General features: G+C 33.6%; 1 non-coding gene across 1 annotated transcript; it reads left to right on the plus strand.

Moving 5' to 3' along the window:
• The first annotated feature begins 12,917 nt into the window (after window positions 1-12,917).
• On the plus strand, window positions 12,918-12,989 carry TRNAG-UCC (transfer RNA glycine (anticodon UCC)). The gene has a single exon. It is a non-coding gene; the product is annotated as a tRNA-Gly (tRNA).
• The last annotated feature ends 3,135 nt before the right edge of the window (window positions 12,990-16,124 follow it).

Here is a 16,124-nt window from a genome sequence, read left to right on the forward strand (position 1 = left end):
TTAACAGGTCTAATCATATATTATATTAAAGCAATAACCACCACCCTCTTTGATTGTCACGTGTCATAGCTCCTTCAGACGCCACGTGTCACTCTCAATTCTATTGAAAAAAAATAAAATAAAGGAAAGAAAGGCAGTCACGTAAACATTGCTAAAAAAACTGGAAGTTGATTTTTTAACATATTTTTAAACATATTTACGGTATAATCTTTTAAGGAGATATTTGCTCAAGATTATATTTGTTACCCAATTTAACAGGTTAAAAGTATAATTTTCGTTATAATCTTTTAAGGAGATATTTGCTCAAGATTATATTTGTTACCTAATTTAATGGTTAAAAGTATAATCTTTTTAATATTTTTAAAATTTTACAAATATGCCAATTTTATTTTGCCAAAAATCTCGCCCAAATCAAATCGATTATCACACAAAAAATATTGGCGTAATAATTGATTGCCCTAAATACCAAAAATTATGAACTATATAACAATTAATTTGATTGTCTTTAAAATACTACATAAATTATGTCTAAAGTAATAAATTTAATCATTAATGGCAAGAATCTCGGGTGTCATTATTGACAAGAATATTGGCCTAATAATTAATTGCCCTAAATATCAAAAATTCCATAACAGAAATATAATCAACAAGTTAAATTTACGGCATTAAAAAAAGGAAGCTTTTTACTATTTTGTCACCAATTGGACGTAATTTTTAGTTTCTCATCTCCTTATAATTTTATTTTATTTTTGTCTCTCATTAATTTCAAACATACTCATTGTGCTTCCTACTATTTTCGCTCGCAATCTTCATATTTTGTCATCTTTAATTCTTATATGGAGTATATTAGTTGTATATATATGATATAGCTATGTACATATTACTCTATGTTTTGTGTATTTTAAAGTTGTATCTTCCAAGTTCCATCGCATAATATATTGCAGAGAAAGATGATACTCCGTATATAACAAAAATGGCTATTGCAAATCATTCTCCAAAAAATGGGGAGAATTCAATTGACTATTAAAGGCAAATCTAAAATAAAAAGATACAATTGATTTGTTTGCCTTTTGTTTTGGTCGAAAGACAATGAAAAAAAAAGTCAATTATTAAATGACAAGTAGACTAAATTAAGTGATGAGGATTCAATTTTTTTGTTTTAACCATCAAAGATTAATCTAAAATATAAAGACAAACAATTGACTGAGACCCTCCAAAATGGAATAAAAAAAAAACCGAAACAGATCGAGTACCAACTACCATTTCATAATCTTAATAAGTTTATCCTTCTTTTTCTATCTCTATTTGAAACAGTTATTTTATTAAAAACATTTTTAAAACTTCGCACATGGTATAATTCGTTTCTTTACGAAGTTATTAACATGATATACGACACGGGTGTAAGCATGATAGAAGACCCAATTATAAACGTGTAGATTATTCATGCTCATAAATATACAACATGGTTGTAAATATAATATCTAACACAAGAGTGATATCCCCTATTTTTTTATTGTCCTATTTTCTCTAAAATTTATTCGAAATTAATTGTCCTCTTTATAAATTTATTATGGTAAATAATTAAACTACGGATATTGCCTTAAGTGACCACCACTTCCTCTCTCAAAGTGACATTGGTCTCATTCTTTATAATACTAAGGGATAAGATTTTAATTTATTCAATTTTTTAAATCCTTTCAAAATACTCTCATCGTTAATTCAATAGATAGTTATCTATTTTCTTTTTTGGGTGCATCGGTCAATAATTATCTATTTCCATTTTTGGCATATATTTGTATTTGACATATTAATTTTAATTTTTATACGTCCACACATATAGAAATAAGGTTTTTTCTAACATGTACCTTAGGAATAGAACGATAGAACGAAATATATATAGATTAGACAAATTATTGTATTTTATTGGGACTTGCTAAATCGTACACACACTTTTACTAAATTCTACACAAAATTTACACTTATTCCGACTTTGCCCCTCTCATTCCGTACCCACAAACAACCCTTAATAGAGTGAAAAAAGAAGAACGTCTTCTACGGTTCTACTACTTAATTCACAGTGTCGGGGACACCTCCGACGAGCACAAACGAGGCATCCAATTTGACCATTAATTTTTCCGGTGTGTAAAATTTTACCAGTAATGAAAAGAACGTCTTTTGTTGATGCAATCTACGTCACACAAATCGATTATATTATAGGGGACTCGCGCAACTATATCTCCGACGACGACAACCCTCACGCCGACACTCCTCCGGTCACACTAACTCCCTCCAATAGTGAACCACGACGTCGTTTTCTGCAGATCTGTCACCTATTAGTCTCAATTTTGATGTGACGGCGACGTTTTGGAGCCATAAATGGTGGGGTTTTGAATTTTATGGTGAGGTGCTATTTTCGGGAATGAGGAGACGATAGCACACAAGGACACCGGCAAAATCTCCGACTTCCGATGCATCAACCGGTGAGACCAGATGCGGTGACTGTTGCTAGGTGGCGGCGCCGGCGAGAGAGGTTTGGGTCATTGGGTATGGGGCTATTGGGGGGGAGAGATTTTTTTTTTTTGTGTGTTTTAAGAGAAAAGGGTATGAGGGGGAAAAAAGTGACAAAATGTATATGATGTAGTAAAATGGTGTGTAGGATTTAGCAATTGCGTTTATTAATGAATGACCATTAATGCATAAATGATTATTGTGATTCTTCTCAACCAATTCCATAAAATATATCAGATCGCGAGTAATTAATAGATAATATAGAGTTATTAAAAAAATTATTAAAAAATCAATTTAAATACTTCATATTATTTTCAATTTATATAAATTGAAGTGACTTCAAAAAATTATCTAACAATTAATGCATAACATTACGACATTGAAAGATAATGAGTAAATAACGTGTTAGTAAATAGAGAATGAATGGGTGGTGTTAATGGTGGGAGGTCGTGATAGGAGATGGGTCACGATGGGTAGGTAATGATGGAGTGGGGAGTTGCATAAGGTTACGAGAAGGGTTGGGAGTCACGCATGGGTTAGGGCCGGGCGGACGTAGGGGATGGTGGAGACAAGAGGGGGGATGAGTAGTTGGAGGACGTATGATGGTTAGTTGTGGGGGCTGCTATGCTAGGATATAGGTTGAGAGGGACTTTGTGGTTCGAGGTGTTTAGTGCAGAGCATTCTGATGAAAGGTCTGTTGGTGGGTTTCGAGGTTGTCAAGTCAGTGATGAGAGAAAAGGTAAATAATTGAGGGAAGAACTAACAAGCGGGGTAATATGATATAAAACGTACAACAATGAGTAAAATTAAATGTATATTGCGTAAATAAACAGGTTATGAAATCTACAATAATTTTATATTTACTTTTCAAATTTTGCTTTTCATAAGTTAAAAAATCGAGAAAAAAAAAGAGAGTACTTCACAATTAAGCAACACAAACTTATAAAAAGTGTATGGGTAGACCATTTTCTAAAGTTTAATTAGTAATTTACTAAATTCAAAAAGCACGTAAATTTACTTTTAATAATACTTTACGTTACCACCTGTGCACTGCACGGGTTCAAAAACTAGTTGTCGTATATACATATAAAAGTGGGCACAAATAATAAGAATATAAAAACCCCACAACACAACTCATTGTTCCTAGATGCTAAATTATCGTTTGTATTGGAGCATGGACCACAATGGCATATGGCAAGCTTTTGTTTAATTTGTTGAAGGACCACAATACCACTTCTCATCCTATTTCTCTTATTCAGACCTGCTGAGCCTCTCAACAGTGTGTCTTAACATAATGCAATACGTACATGCTGACAATTAATCAACCATACATTAACATCTTCTATGACACGCATCTGATGGGCATATCGGTCACAAACTTGTAACGGGTCAAGTATTATTCATTTGGGTAGATAAGACAAATGCAGATTGCCTAGGGAGTAGCAAACTGTTTTGTCTTATCTACCATCTTAAGTATTATTTGACCCGTCGTAAGCTTGTGACGGACATACTCGTCACAAGTAAGACTTACTGCTTTTTAATTATTAGGGTCCTCAACTTCATCTATTGCTAGTTACCCTAACATTACACTTTTTTGTTTGAAATAATGTTTCGTCTTTTGTATTGCATCATATTGTATAGTCATGTTACTACTTTTTACTAGGGTCCCATCCAAGTTCGAATTTCCTTTACCTTAGGCGGCTTTATCGCTTATTCGCCCTTTAATTTGCGTTTCTTATACTCCCTTCTATTCTAAATAACAGTCTTATTGTCCATTTTCGTCTATTCACAATAATGTTCCATTGTCCATTTTTGGTAAGTGTTGTGTGGTCCAAATTCAGTTTCATTTCCGTCTATTCACATAACTGTCCCATTGTCCGTTTTGTGTGGTCTAAACTCATTTTCTTAATTCTTGTGTCATATTTACAATGGGACACTTATCTAGAATAGGAGGGAGTATATGACATAGAAATAGACCTTTTACCATGTCAAAATAGAATTTGTACAAGTTGTAAATAAAATTAGTAGATTCCAGGTTTAAACAGTAGATTGACGAATTAATCTATTAATTTCACGTCTTTGATAAACAGCATATTCTGAGAGGCGATAGTATACTATTTTTGAATATATTACCATAACAGCATATATGAAAATAGTAATTGACTTCCTTAGCTTTAGACAATTGTGGAATTAAGCCCTAGATGTTACAAATGTAGTGATTAGGCCCCGTGACTTTGATTGGAAATGAAATCCAACTCAATTTCTATTTTCAACCTTAATCATAACATTACATCTATATATATACATAAAAGAGAGTTTTTTCGAGCGATTCTAGAGCGTCCACATCATCAGAAATTAATTTAGGAAAGTTTCATAAATAATAATATTTTCCACGTAAAAAATAAAGTGGAGAATCTTTTAATTATTATAATATCTATATTTCTTATTTTATATTCATGAGAAGTTTCTAATCTAACCACCTTATACTAAAAAATTTGACATTTCATTTGGCAAAAAAATGTCGTTATAAAAATTATGAAGATAATATAATTAGATTCGTGGTAAAAAATGCTTTCATTAGAGTATAGATTTCATATGATTTGAACATATTAAAGATGATGTACTTCTTACTATGTTATATGTCCACATTGAAAAACAATGTTAGTGTGGTGATTATAATACGTATAAATTATAGAATTGTCCCACATCGAAAGATTAACATAAGGTGGGTGATCCTATGATTATAAATAGGAGTCATCATTGGAACCTATATACCAACCAAAAACTTTTTGAGTCTCTTAAATATTGTTTTGGAGAGCTCTTAAGAGTTTATATCATTATCTTCACAGTATGATATATAAATATATAAATATATATTTTCTATATTATGTATTATATTCAAGTGATGTTTATAATCTTTATATAAAAATTTATACATCTCATTTGCCCAAAAAGTATTATAAAAAAATTATGAAAATTATATTATCATAGATTCTTGGTAAAAGAAATGCTAGCATTAGAATATAGTATCATATTATTTGCATATATTTGTAATTATGATAAAAAATTAAAAACAAACGTACGAATATTAATAAATAGTACTCCCTCCATTCAAGACCAAATACAACATTTTCATTTACACACTTGCCAAGACACAAATTACAACGTAAATATCTTTAAGTTTACATTATAAAAAATTTAAAAATTTGATATTCTCATTGTACTTTATAGGTGAATCAAATAAGATCCCAAATGACCATATTTTGTCTTACATATTGCAAGGAATCGTAAAGATTATATTCGTTCATGAATAGTGTAAAACAAGGAATGTTGTATTTGGTCTTGAATCGAGGGAGTATAGTATTTACTCATTATTATTAACCCGGGTTAGATGTCGAATTATGTGCGAAAAAGATGGTGTATTTCTAAGTATGTTATTTGTCCTACATTGAAAAATATGTTGGTGTGGTGAATATATTACGTATTGTTCCGGGTATGAATTCCGAAGCAGGTTTGTTTACCACGCTAGCTTTGTCGAATAATGCCTCTTCTAGCCTTGACTGCTCTCCTCGGCCTCTCCTGCGACAATGAGCAAACTGAGGGCTTGGCTTTGTGCCAAGCGTACTCACTCCGACGCTCAAGTTAGTGAACTTACTGTGATTAAGTAGTATGTAACTTGATTACGTGTATTGTAGAGAGATGAGAGAGATAATACCAATTTAAGTGGTTCTTAGGTTAGATTCTGGATCCCTTCCTCAATGAGGATTGAGGAGTATTTATAGACTTTCACCTTTTGTCACGTAGTGGCCAAGTGGGCCAAGTGGCATAGCGGTGGAAAGATCGATCTACCCTCGGCCGAGGGACCTATGGCGGCCTGGCGAGCCTGGTTGACTCCATGCCGAGGGTTCTTGGATATGAGTACGCGGTATGTGCCCGGTACGGTAGGTTGCCATCCGAGACCCATCTTGGCCGAAAGGTCCGCATCGGGTCTGGGATGTCTAAGTCATTGGCTTGCTGTGGATATCTTTGACCTCGTTCAATATGTTGACTTGGTCAGCGGTGCAGAATATGCCCCATCACGTATAAATAATAGAATTGTCTCACATCGAAAGTTTAGCATACGGTGGGTGATCATATGATTATAAATAGAAGGCATCCTTAGAACCTAAATACCAACCCAAAACCTTCTAAGTCTCTTAAATATTGTCTTGGAGAGCTCTTAAGAGTTTATATCATTATCCACGGTATGATATATATATTTTTTATATTATGTCAAAGTGATGTTTATAATTTTTTAATTAAAAAATTATATATCTCATTTAGCAAAAAAGTATCATAAATTTATTAATAAATACGGAGTAGTATAGTATTTGCTTATTATTATTAATCTGGGTTAGATGACGAATTAGGTGCAAAAAAATTGGTGTATTTCTAAATATATTGTTTGTCCCACATTGAAAAATAATGTAGGCGTGGTAAATATACTACATATAAATAGTTGAATTGTCCCACATTAGAAGATTATCATGAGGTGAGGTATCACATGATTATAAATAGGAGTCATATTTGAAACTTAGGAGTATCAACCCAAAATCATTTGAACCGCTTAAATATATCTTAGAGAGTTCTTATAAGAGTTTGTATTAACGGCAAAGCTTAGTTACAACAATACCATACAAATATTAATCACGTAGATATTTATAAAAATGATTATATATTACTATATTAGTGATATTATAATGTTTATTTTAAGACAATCGATAGAATAATAAATTTATTTAAGACAAAATCATAATTAAAAAATAAAATGGGTGCTAAATATACATAAATTGGTTATTAATGTGTCATATATAATGATAATCTCTGCACTAAAATAGAAAATTTATGAATTATAATACAATCAAGTGTTGCATAAAAAGAGCTTAAATCCATAAACAAATCAATAATGAGCTTTTTTACTTTAATAAATAGTAGAATTAAATCTTTTTAACTTTCAAATATAGGTAATTATTATGCCTCATTATATCACTACAAGAAAACACGACAAAGGCGACAGACATGCTACAGTCGCCAAATTGGCGACAGAAAAAAAGACACGGGCGACCACTATCCGTCGCCAATTTGGCGACTATACCTTTTTATCCAAAAATCCGTATGAAATCCACTTCCCCGGCGACGCAATATTATCCAATTTGGCGACCAAAATCGATCGCCAAATTTGGCGACCATTACCCGTCGCCAATTTGGCGACCAAAAACGGTCGCCAATCGTCGATACGTATATTTTTTTTTTTTTTGCCAGATTCTTCACCCCGTCCCCTTCATTCACTCTAACATCAACTTAAAAAAAAAAAAACGCCCAGAAATCCGACGACCCGACGCCACCACTAACTACAACGACCACCGGACGCCACCACTCGCCGCCGCCATCCGCACACTACATCCCTACCGACCCTTTGTTTATAATAAAGGTTTGTTTTCGACTCAAATCGATTTAATTACTTCAATCCTTCATATTTTGTTTAAGTTGTGATGCTTATTTAGTATCTAGTTGTAATTTATACATTAGTGATGCTTATTATTGTATGTAGTTGTAATTTAATTAGCATTTTTGTTAATTAATTTGAGTTAGGGTTAGAAATTGGGGTTTTTGTTAAATTAGTAATGTGATTTGATTAGGGGATTGTATAAGGTAGTATAGTTTTATGAAGGTAGAAATTGGGGTTTTTGTTAAATTAGTAATGTGATTTGATTAGTGATGCTTAGTTTTAGTAATATTGAAGTAGTATTGTTGAAGGTAGTATAGTTTTATGAAGGTAGTATAATGTTAGGATTGTATAAATTTGCCTTATAATTAACCAAATTAAGTTAGAATGAATTAATTAGCATTTTTGTTAATTAATTTGAGTTAGGGTTAGAAATTAGCATTTTTGACAACTTGTATAATTAACCAAATTAATTAAGTTAGAATGATTTAATTAGCATTTTTGTTAATTAATTAGCATTTTTCTTGAATAGAATGAGAATGATGTATAAATTTGTTAAATTAGTAATGTCATTTGATTAGGGGATTGTATAAATTTGCCTTATAATTTTGACAACTTGTTTAATATATAATGACCTAGTACCCGTTCAAGAATTACTCATTAGGAGCAATTCTTGAATAGTCCCCATTTTGGGACTGTCTTTGTACGTTTCAAGTCACTTAGGTAGTATGCCGAGAGGGAGAGGCGGGATGCCGAGAGAGATGCTGAAATTCGGAGGATGAAGGAGGAAATGGACCGGATGAACTCCTTCTTCGCCAATTGCAACACTGGGTGGCGCCCGCAACCAAAGGATCCTAGAGATCCTAATCATGGAGGTGGTAGTGGAGCGGGAGCAAGTTTCCCTGTTATGTAGTTTTGTAGAAAACATGTTATTCCCGGATAATGTTAGATGACCAAAACTCGTAGAACTCGTAGTTGTGTGTATGGAACATGATTTTCTTTATCAAGTTTGGTTGTGTTGGCTTCCCATGTGTTCTCTGCTGGAAGTGTTGGTTTATTTGCAGGTTTTTACGTATTTGGCTAGGTCAAAAACGATTTGTACGCTAAAAAAAATGTAAATTTGGCGACGGATACTGGGCATTTGGCGACGGGAAACCGTCGCTAAGTCTCTGATCATGAATTAATTTTATGGTCATTGGCGACGGGGAACAGTGGTTTTGGCGACCAAAATCAGTCGCCAAAATGGCGACCAACATCTGTCGCCAAAATGGCGACCAAAATCCGTCGCCCATTTTGAAGATATGGAGATGACGTGGATTTTAGGTAAGCGACTAATAGCGATCGCCTTTTTAGCGACTAATGACGATCGCCAATTTTGGCGGCAATTTGATCGCCCGCTTTAAAAAATTTCCGTCGCCAAAATTGGCGACGAACGCCTGTCGCCAAAAGCGACCAAACCTAGCTACGAAGTGCGGGCGACGGGTCTTAGTCGCTTTATTCTTAATGGCGACTGTTCTCAGTCGCCTTATATGGTCGCCAATTACCTTATTTGTTGTAGTGTATTTGAGTAACTAAAAGACATCATAATTTTTAACCATTAATCAAAATCGAACCAAAAAAAGAAAATATTTTAAATTTGTTTATACATTTTATTGCTCCCTCAATTACATATTAAAAGTCGAGTTAGGAAAAAAAATGTAATTTAAATCATAATTGTACATATTTTAATTATGACAAAAAATGGAAAAAACGTATGAATATAAATAGATAGTATAGTATTTTCTCATTATTAAATCGGGTTGGATATCGAAATAGGTGCAAAAAAGATGGTGTACTTTTTCGTCTGTTATTTGTCCCACATTGAAAAATAATGTAACTGTGGTAAATATACTATATATAAATAGTTGAATTGTCCCACATCAAAAAATTATCATAAGGTGGGGTGATCCTAAAAATTAATTAATTTAGAAAAGTATCATAAAAATATTTTTTTATTTAAAATAATATTTATTTCCTATATTATCTTCAAGTGATGTTTCGAATTTTTATATAAAAACTTTTAGATTTCATTTGATAAAAAAATATCGTTAAGAAAATTATGAAAATAACATAATTTGATTCGTGGAAAAAATGATATCATTAGCATATAGATTTCATATAATTTGTACATATATAAAATTGTGTACTTTTTAATATATTATATGTCCCACGTTGAAAAATAATACTTCGTATAGGATTATATAAAAATAATAGAATTGTCCCACATCGAAAAGATTAACATAAGATTTGGTGGTCTTATGGTTATAAATATGAGGCATCCTTGGAACTTAGTATCAACCCAACATCTTTTGCGTCTCTTAAATGAGATGTTTGGACTTTTGATCATATATATCTAAATAAATAATTAGACATAAGATAATATTAAGACCTTATAACAATTTTTTTGTTACTGAGTTAATTATCCCGTTGCAACGCACGGGCATCCAAACTAGTCTTTTTATATATAAGCTCATTATACACTAAATAATTATTCAAATATTCAAATAATTTATTAACATAATGTTTAGAATACTTTTACTAATTTTAATATTGCATATAAATATGAGATCACTTTTACAAATTTCCAATTTTTATAATTTTTGCAAGTATTTTTTTTTTTTCAAAATGCAAAATAAATTGTATGTAAAATTTGTAACTTATGATATTTTTTATTGCGTGCTAATTAATTTTATGAATAACTAGAATTTAAATTTTTGGTGTAATTTTGGTTGAAAATATGAAATTAGGTTAAATTTCACGTTTAGCTAAAGTTATGGGGCCTATTTATTATATTTAAAATTTTAGGTGCTTAATCTCACAATTAGCCAAAATAAAAAGTGTTAATCGCAACTTATATTTTGTTAATATCGTCAGCCATTATAAATTCGCTTTTGCAAATGGCCAAGACCTAACTACTACGGAGTATTTCCCACCCCTTTTACTCAAGAATAGAAATAAGAGTGCAAGAGCCTCATACATAAATATGATAAATGTAATATGGTAAATGTTAGAGCAAGTCCAATGGTGTAGCTTAGGGACTTGCTTGCTAGTTGCTACACCATTGGAGATGGCCATGTAAAATGGCTTGCCTTAAGCAACTAGCTTCATTAAGCTAGTTGCTTAAATTGCCCCACTATGCAAAACAACCAATAGGAAAATTAGTTCCATAAATTAGATTTGATTTATTTTTAATTTTTGATTTATTGGAATTTGTGATTTATGTCAAGCTAGTGTAAAATGTAGCTAAACCATTGAAGAGTTTAGTAGCTTAAAATGGTTGTAGGTTAGGATATGACGTGGATTTGTCAAGCTAGAAGATATCCGCTTACCATTGGACTTGCTCTTATACATTCATTTCATGATTTCAATCCTTAATTCTCGGAGGAATATAGTCATCTTATGACTACTTTTCAATTCAAAAGAAAGGAACTATATAATTAGAGGAGGCAATGGGCCGTGTCGTGCCGGCCGGAGTCTCGGTCCGTCGTGCCTAGCTACAATTTTGGTCCGACCCAAGCACGATCAATCGTGCTTTCGGGTCGTACCGTGCCGGCCCTCTTTTCCACCCCCACCGTGGCCCGCCCCTTGGCTCGGGCAAAGTCGGGCCGAACTCGTGCCGCCCGTCGTGCTTCTAGTATTTTTAACGATTCTTTAATTATTTACCTCTAAACCCGTCATGCCTGACCCTTCGTGCCTCGCGCCGGGTCGTGCCTAGGCACGGGTTTTTGGAATTTTGGCGTCGCGACCCGCCTCTTACCTAGACGTGCCGGACCTGGGCCACCTCATTTTCGTCACTATGCCCGGGCCGGATTCTTGCCGCTGCCCTTGACCCGACCCTAAATGCCTACTCTAACTATAACTATTTACAACTATCCCCACAAAGTATTGAGTTATCTATCCAAGTGAAAAGACAAGTACTTCATGAGCTAAGGTAGGAAAAGAGCACAATGGCATCAAACCCAAAAAATGAGTGTACACAAAAGTTGGCAAGGAAAATTCTCTTACATATATGTAGATTACATACATACATGCACATGAATGTTTATTTCATGCATCTAATTTTATGTGATGTCACACTAGCTTTTGTTTTCTTCAAGTGGGCCTAGATGTTAGGAATTGCCAATTTATGACACATCTAATATTTCCAACCTTTTTTTTTATCCCATGTTCTCATTTGTGACGGGTTTTTTAGACTTAAATATGATCATTTTTATGAGAAAATGTAACCATTATTTAATAGGTAATGTTTTGTAAATGGTTACTTTTTATCATAAAGTGGTTATAATTAAGGCCATCACAATTTATGGCCGTCACAAGAGTTTTTTTATTGTCCTTGATGTTTTTTTATTGTGCTTGATGTATGATTTGATGTCACTTATATTGCATTTATAATTATTATAGGTCTATTTTTTATAGTTGTTCAAAGCGTGGTCCATTGCTCATTTGCTCGGTTGCTCCCATCCCATAAATATAGGGAGAGTACAAATTATTAGTTAAGACGGTAATATCCGTCATAAGCTTAAAACAAGTCAAGCATTTTAGATGAGGCAAAAGAAAAATGTATCGAGAATAATAAAATGTTTCTCCCACATATACAAGTGAGTGTATATTTGATCGTTTTAATTTTAAGATGGATACTTTCATCTTGAATCTTATGTTAAAATTTTAATTTCGTTAGTCGCGGTTTCACTTCTAACTATGAAATACAAATGCCTCCAATAATCACATACTCCGTATATTGCATTTATAATTATTATAGGTCTATTTCTGATAGTTGTTCAAAGGGTGGTCCATTGCTCGCATCCCATAAATATGTGAGACTGTGAGAGGTATCTTATGTTTGATCATTGTTTAGTTATTCGCAGTTTTAATTCTAGTCGTGCTTGCGTCTGTAGTCCAACGGTTAGGATAATTGCCTTCCAAGCAATAGACCCGGTTTCGACTCCCGGCAAACGCTTTTTTTTTTTTTTTGCTTTAGCTTATCAATAATTAAAAGTGTATTTATTTAGGCTTATTACATACGAGTACATACTTACATATGTCCATTAAAAGTGTTTATTTAGGCTTATTACACACATGTCCATTCTCCAGGACTCCAGGCTTTACTAAAACCGTCTTATGAAATAATTTGTATATTCTGGAAATATAGATAAGAAGTAAGAACTATACCCGGCCCTGCACCATACTGATCGGTAAGGTCCTTACATTACCCTCAAACCTCAACCCCGACTCTAGCCCATACTAACTATGGATGTCAGCAATCACCATACTAACCGAATCCGAACCCATCATTGGGAAAAATAGGGTAGACTGGTAGAGCAACTTGGGCTCGGAACATCAGACCCTAGCTCATCTGGCATAATTTTATACCCATTAGTGAAATGCACAAGAGCCAGACTACTCGATGTAATTACGGGTAGAAGGAGCAAATTCAGCAGGGGAAGTGACATACATCCAAAGTACAAATTAAATTAAAATTTTACGAGAAAATATACTTGAAAACTTTATTGTAAAAATTTAATTTTAAGATAACAATTCAATATGATAAAATAACTCAAGAAACTACACCCAACCCTGCATTCTCATCACCTGAAATCTCAGGCATGATGCAACTAGTGGAAGAGGAAAAGACTCGATATGAGTTTTCAAAAGAAATACTATAAACACGGACGTGAACTGGGGGTCCCAGGCAAAATATTGGCTCGGTGCGTGGGTGAATCACTTCTGGCACGAGCTCTAAGGATGTCGTTAGCATCATTGATCACGGACGCTGCCATTAATGTGTACTCCCCTGGTACTCCAAAATATAAGGAAAATGAATGCTTGATTTCCTGTAGCGGAGGCACCTCTAACGTAATTCCGTTAAGAAAGAGCCGTCTAGAACAGGAAGCTTAAAATGCTCTAGTGGTATCACCACTCTTGCGGAGGAATCCCTATAAATGGTGGTTTTTGGATAGCCATACTCAGCAGATTCATGGTCGATAGAGCTCTGTCCTCCTCATCATCAGACAATTTACAATCCAGATCGGACTTCCTCCTCATATATGTGCATTTATTGCTGACTAGTCATAATCTTAAGCTTAAAACTTGCTGATTCAGTTAATGCTAATTGCCCTCAGTACACCTCCATAACTTGTATGTACCAATCCAATTCGTCCTCAGCAAGGAATCAGCAACAATACAACACCTATAGAACATAAGGCATAACTCACTCGCCCTACGATCTGAGTTATCAGAACTTTGTTTGGGTTGTTTGATTCTAGGGGTAGTTTGAGTGAAGCTAGCTTATGAAAGATTTGATTTTTTTTTTCTTTCTAATTGTGGTTCATGTTTCATGTTTTTCTGTTTGATGAAATTTCTAATGGACTATAGAGTGTGCGATTTGCGATCACTGTGTATGATTGGAATAATGGTTAATATCCCCACTGCATCGATAATTAAGTTGTGCTGGATTTTGATGAGCTGAGTTTATTAAAGGCTTGCCCTTGTCAAAGTTGCATGTATTGCTACCTGACCACTTTTTTTGGGCATATCATCTGTAAAATTGGTCTATAATTTCTTATCATAGTGTGAAATGAAATGTCGGTAAAGCTATCCATGGCAATTTTCTGACATTAGCTCGTGCACGGACACCATGGGTGTTACACTTGGACACTTCACTTCTTAAACTAAAATCATGAGCTCTTGTAATAAAATAACCCAAGTCAACAATTGACATACACACGCGTTGGAGACTTCTTTTGAGTCTGAGAAACATAGCCTTGAAGTGGTACCAATAGACCTTCATCTCCCTTGAACCAATTTTCTTTTGGGATTTTGACATCGGGTATTAACTATGATGCAGGTCCTTTCTGCGCTTAACCTATTCAGATATATCTTGATTACAGAATCAACAGGTGAACTTGTTTCCTACTAAGGCATTTCTTTTCTTTTCTTTTCTTTGCTTTGGTGGTATTTGCTGTCAAATTACGATATGTATTCTCAGATGGTTAACGGCCGCTTCAGTGCACCAAAACAGTCTCTTGAAATACCGTCTCATCTATTTGCATTAAAACAGGGAAAACAAATCACACTGGGGTGCTGTCCAAAGCCAACTTACAGAAGGTCTACAATGAAATGCTATGAAAACTCGTATACCGCTGTATAGAACTCGTTGAAGACAACATCAAGCAGCCGGTTTGACTTCTGCCTTTAACTTGACCTTTCAAAACCTATGAAAAATCGCGCATCTGGGAATTTACATTAAATTGAATTGCTACCCATCTATTGTACGCGGACCTACAAAAGGTTTTATAAGGTTGTAGGGTTACAGACTTGTGAAGTTGTGGATCTTTGCAGGAAAAAGTCAATTGAGTAGGCAAGAGAGTTGATGTATGCGTTGACTTACTTTTCTGTTGAATGTTGGCATTGGGAAAAATACATTTTTGTTGTTCAAGAACCAAGTATTCATAGAATGTCACTATTTAATGACAAAATGTTATAGCTAAAGTGGTCACTTTTTACCCTGAAAATGATGATAATATTTTATTAGAAAATAGTAACATTTTACGGTAAAATAGCTATATTTAGTCCGTCTTATTTCAGACGGGAAAAAGTCCGTCTGACATAAGAATTTGCGACTAGCATTATATTCCCACCATTCACATTCAGAATTCAGAATCCCCTATTTACTAAAAGAATAGGAAAAACTATCATTTTTCCCGCCTAAAATTTTTTCCTAAAATTGAGTTCATTATTTTTAGCATATATTATTGTATAGTGAGCTATAAAAGGGCATAATTTTTTAAGTGTAAATACTTGTAAGATTCGATATATTACATTCTCCACTAATTTATCTCCAGACTTGCTATGATAAAGAATTTTTTTGTTTTAGTAAAAAAAGTTATATAAATAATATCATGTTATTAATAAAAAAAGTTAGTAAAAAAATAAAAAGATGTTAGTTTGAGTAAAAAAAGTTATATACAATAAATAATATCATTACTGTTCCGGGTGTAATTCCAGAGCAAGTATTGTTACCACCCGTGGCTTGTAGAATAATGTCTTGAGTTGAACCCTTCTTGTCTTTATCGTTCCTCTCGGCCTCTCCTGC

The sequence above is a fragment of the Silene latifolia genome, chromosome X (assembly GCF_048544455.1).
Source record: "Silene latifolia isolate original U9 population chromosome X, ASM4854445v1, whole genome shotgun sequence".
Classification (NCBI taxonomy): domain Eukaryota; kingdom Viridiplantae; phylum Streptophyta; class Magnoliopsida; order Caryophyllales; family Caryophyllaceae; genus Silene; species Silene latifolia.